General features: G+C 40.6%; 1 protein-coding gene across 2 annotated transcripts in view; it reads left to right on the top strand.

Moving 5' to 3' along the window:
* The first annotated feature begins 454 nt into the window (after positions 1 to 454).
* Atg5 (autophagy related 5) overlaps positions 455 to 5388 on the top strand; it is a 121405-nt gene continuing 116471 nt past the window's right edge. For both annotated transcript variants that reach the window (XM_033763454.1, XM_033763457.1), the window contains exon 1: positions 455 to 556. The gene's annotated coding sequence lies outside the window, so the exon portion shown is untranslated. The remainder of the gene's footprint in view (positions 557 to 5388) is intronic.

The following is a 5388-nucleotide window of genomic DNA, read 5'->3' on the forward strand; positions in this document are numbered from 1 at the left end:
AGTACTCACATAATCTTCGCTGAAATATGGCTCTTTCGTGCTTGCAGTGATTCTAAAAAAGTTGAGACCATCAAATGAGAACATGGGTGTGAAAGAACTTTGAAAGCTAACGTTTTAATAACACTATTCTGTGATATCAGGAAGAGGGATGCTGCTATCAGGCTTTAGGGAGGATGTCTGTTCTTATAGGACTGTTACATTAACCTCCCCAAGGACCAGGGTCTACATTTTGGCTCGGGACTTCGAACTCAAGGTCTCGCTTTGGTCAGCACTCCTCTCGCTGTGCGCATGCTTAAAAGCGGCTCCTGCTCCTCGGAACGATGGGCGGATCCCAGAGGGTGGAGTCGAGGCCACGTGGGCTCCGTGACGTCATCTCTGGAGGGCGGAAGTACAGCAGGGTTCGTCTCCGACCTCTGCGCCGGTGTTTCTGCGGCTGCGCGTGCTCTCCGGACTCCTGCTCCCGCGCCTCTGCAGGACGGTGTCGGGCGGCACAGCCCCGACCCCGGCGTCTTCACCTGTGCAGGAAGCCGGGGGACGAGCCGGCGCTTTGGGCACGGTAAGTGTGTGTGTTCCGGCAAGAGAGGACCTGCCTGGACGGAGAGGGCTGGGGGGCTGGGAGTTGTGATTAGGAGGGGCGAGTGTCTGGCGAGAGAAGTGCAGCCCGGCGGCGACGGCGGGTGAGGTGGTGCGGTCGGGCTGAGGGGTTGGCCAGTCACCACCCTCCGGACTCGAGTCGGCCTGTGCGGTCTCTTGCGGAGTATGTCTGTCTTTTACTGAGGTAGGAAAGGTAGAGTGGAGTCGAAGCTCAGTTCAGTTCAAGACCCGCATTTTCCGTGGTACGGTTACCGAAACCATAATTGTTTTACGGGGCACTTCGATTCTATCCGAACTCAGCTATTTCCTCCAGTTTATCCTCTCAGTGACATTTTTAAAGTCTCATTTTAATAATAGCATTTAATGCTGACGAGACATTTTCTGTTGGCAAAGCACTTTCACATTATTTACTTGTACTCAGGATTGCTTTCAAATTATACTTAAACTTGAGGAACCTAGGAAACTGGAGTGGTTCTAGATTTTTCTGAGGTGTGAGGAAGTGTGTAATGTATTCAGTAATGAGAACCTACACGACTTAACAGAAACAACTTACAGAACCTTCTAGAATTCATCTGGTAAATCCGAGTCCTTGATAGTGTTAATATTTGGATCTTATCTGAACTATTTGTGATATGTTAGAGTAGTTGGTTGAGTTTTGAATTTGAAAATAAAGGTGTTGGGTTAAGGTTAGTAGTTGAGAACGTTAGAGTTTTACAGTAGATTTAAATATTTCCTTTGCTCTTCAATGTTAAGTTTGGGGAGAAATGAGCAGAATAGGAACAGGAGTCTAAAGAAATGGGTGTTTAGAATATTGTACTCACATCAAGCCTAGGTTCTATTTATTAACTTCGCAAATACTGAGTACCTGCCCCGGGCCAGGTACTGGGGGAAATAGTTAAAAAACAATAAAAGTCTCTGCCATTGTGAACTTCACATTGGGGATGGGCAAGAGAAGACACTGACAAAAACAAAAAATGTATCAGACGCTGGAAAGTACTCGAGAAAAAAATAAAGCAGTGAAAGGGAATGAGGTACCAGAGGTTTAGGATATTGCAGGATTCTCCATAAAAAAGATACCTGAGTGAAGACATGAAAGTAGTAAAAATGCCATGTAGAAAGAGCCTTGAGACTACAAGAGGGTCCATGAGCCAGGAGCATACCAGCTAGTTCAGCTGGGACACAATGAACAAGCATTAGAGTTATAGCTGATACTCAGGTAAAATGGGGCAAGGTTCTATAAGGTCTTGTGGGACTTTGTGGGAACTTGTTTTTACTTTGAATGAGATGAGTTTTGCGTAAAGAGTAAATTGAGCTAACTTGTGTTTTTAAAGGATCTGTCTGCTTTGTTGACCTAGTGCAGCACAGGCAGAAATAGTGAGAACTGTTGGCAGGTCATTGCTTTTATCTGGGCTGAAGGTCAGGGTGACTTGGATCAGGGTGGTTAATAATGGAGGTGGTTCGGAAAGACTATTCTAGATGTTTCAAAGGTAGAGCAGCCAGGTGTGTGGGAGAATGGGATGATTTCAAGGTTTATGGCCTGAGCAACTAAAGAATGGAATTACGACTTTCTGAAATGGGGATGACTTACAGAGTAATAGGGGTGAGGAGGGAGAAGATCTGAAATCATTTTCAGTTTTGCATATGTTAAATTTCTAAGTGGAAATGTCAGTATGCAGTAATATGTGTATGTGAAACAAGTTTAGAGGGAAAGTCTGGGCAGAAGATATAAATGGGAGTTGTGGTTTTAGTATTTAAAGTCAGAAGGAAGATACACAAGGGAGTGGTTCAAGGACTGTCAACATTTAGGAGCGATATGCAGGTTCCTCCCTACACTTCAGGTTGGAGTGGTTCAGTAAAACCCCTCTTGAGAATCTCTGATCCACAGTAACAGGATAAAAGGAAATAGAAAACATGTACATTAGGGGAAAGAGAGAGCAGAGAGAGGAGAGATGAGGAAAGATGGAAACTTGAGGGAGGAGAAGGTACAGAATAGTGGTACAGGAAAATGGGGAATAGATGGACTAGGGAAATGTAAGAATATCAGGCAGTACTCAGGACCCACATTTGAGTTTAGTGTTCTCGAGTTTCAAGGGAGACCAGCTGGCAGAGATTATTATTTTTAGTTATTCAAGTATTTTATCTCATCATAATTTCTAGGTAGTTGGGACTTTGTCAACATAAATAACTCTAGGTATTAGTTATCCTTTCTTGATTTATAAGGCACTATTAATTGTACCTTTTTATCCTACTGAGCTTATTTGCTGAATGGTTATCAGATATTGATTAGATAGCTATTCTGACCCAAGCCCTGAACTAGATGCAGACATAGAACTGACTAGTTGTTTGCATCATGGGCTGGGGTTTCTGTGTCTTTAAAATTGGATGGATGGTGATAATGGTGTAGTGTATGTAGGGAAAAACCTTTTTAAATGATGAAATTTGCTCATTTTAAAGTGTGATTGTACTGATTTGGAGAGGAGTTAATGTGGAAGAGCTTGATTGATTGATTGAGAGAGACAGGGTCTCCCTATGTATCCCAGGCTGACCTTGAACTCATAGGGTTCTTCCTCCCTTACTTTGAGTTTTGTGAATACAGGCATGTACTACCATGCCTGGTAAGAACCTAGATTTATATGTATGCTTCCCACCACCTTTAACAAAAATTGCTAAGCCTGCTCTGTACTTACTATGTTAATTGAAGATAAATATGACTAATTTTTGTTTTCCCTTTGTCTTAGTAACTTTCTCCTTACTAAAACACAATACCTGATACCCACAACTATAAGGAGCAAAGGTTTATTTTGACTCACAGTTTGTCGAAGTCCCAGTCCATAGTTGGCAGGCTCACAGGCAGGGTGCATGGCAGATGAGTAGCAGCTCATGGCATGGCATTGGGAAGCAGAGAGAGATCAAGGGACAAGAGATAAAACCCTCCAGGCTACACCCCAGTCACCCACCTCCTCCTACCAGGCTTCACCTCCCAATGTCATGTTTAGCTATAGACTTCACAAGGGACTAATTTGACGAATATCACGCCCTCATGGTCCAGGCATCTCTCCAGATCCCCACCTATGAGTGCTTAAGACTTTCAGGGAACATCTAGATATAAACCATAACAAGGTTATGTTCAAGGAACACTATTCAGGGTGGTTAGGGGCAAGACAGATAAGATAAAGAAGTAATTAAAATCTAGGGATGAAACTTATGGTTAGAGCTCCTGCCCAGCTTTTGCTACACCCTACATTTAATCCCTAGCATCATCAAAAAATAAAAAAGAATTTAAAAAAGAAAAATTATTACTGGGCACAGTTGCATATACCTTAATCCCAGCTACTTGAGGGGCTGATGCAGGAGAATTGGATTTGAGGCCAGCCTGGGAAGCAGATTGGGACTCTGTCTCAAGAAGGCAAACTGAACCAAAGCAACAACAACAAAAATAATTTGACTGGTGGCTGCTTAGGGTAAGAAACAATTATCCCTTGACACTAGAAAAATTTGTAAATGTTAAATAAAATTGGATCATGAAGCATATCATGTAGAAAATCAAGAAGGACTTCTGAGTTCTAAGTTGCACATGTCATGATTTAATCTTATGTTACATTTATAGATTTGACTAATACCTACTACTATATCAAACACATACCTTATAAAGAGACCAGAAAGGCCATAAAAACATAAAGAAACTTTGTACATTTTAAGTACATACACCATTTATTGAGTGGGAAATCATGTACATATTAAGTACATAAGACCATTTATTGAGTGGTTACCATGTGTTAAATACTTGTATCCTGAATATAAGAGTTATCTTTATTTTACAAATGTGAAATTCAGATGGAAAGGGTTAATTGTCCTAGGATATATAACTACTAAGTGGAAGTCAGGGTTTAAACCTATATTCGTGTGATTTCAAGCTCCTTAATTACTTTGCTTTATTGCCTGCCATCAGCATTTAAATATTCCTTGGACTTGTTCTTTACTCTTAAATTACTTTTCACCAGCTATTGTTTATTCTTTCTTGAAAACAATCTGTCTTACCAATTCACCACTACCATTCTAAGTCAAGCAGTCATTTCTTCATGGTAGATGCTGAAATTGCTTCCTGGTTGGCCTCTTTAAAAGGGATGTTTGATATAGTAAAAGATACTAGTCAAATCTATAAATGTAACGAGATTAAATCATGAAGTATACCACTTAGAATTCAAAAGTCCTCCTTGATCTTCTATGTGGTATGCTTCACGATTCAATTTTATTTAACATTTACAAATTTTTCTAGTGTCAAGGAATAATTGTTTATCTTTCTTTTTTTGGTACCAGGGATTGAATTTAGGACCTTGTGCTTGCAAGGCAGGCAGTGGCACCACTGAGTTAAATCTCCACCCCTGTTTTTGTTTCTTAGTGTGTGTGTATTACTATATTAAAGAAACTTACAGATTTTTTTTTCCCCAGAACGAATTTGTGATGCAGGTATTATTCATTCCATCTCAAAGGTAAAAGAAAGGTTTAGCGAAGGGACTTGGTCAAGATGCTGTGTGACATTTAAACATATTACAGTGTCAGCTCTTTTATTATCTTCTAACCCTTCCAACACAAAATTTCCTGAAAAGTTGGCACAGTTGTTGTTCCTATGTTTAATTAATGCTGCTTGTTTTGCCCTTCTCAGATTACAGATGGTCCTTAAGCTAATATTTTACTGCTTAGGATTTTTTTGACACTATGTGACTTTATAGTGGTGGGAAAGCAAATTACATTCATTATATTGCTCAGTAGCTACTATATATTGTATATATATAA

This window comes from Fukomys damarensis, unplaced genomic scaffold (genome assembly GCF_012274545.1).
Source record: "Fukomys damarensis isolate Sample0158 unplaced genomic scaffold, DMR_v1.0_HiC HiC_scaffold_14, whole genome shotgun sequence".
NCBI classification, from domain to species: Eukaryota; Metazoa; Chordata; class Mammalia; order Rodentia; family Bathyergidae; genus Fukomys; species Fukomys damarensis.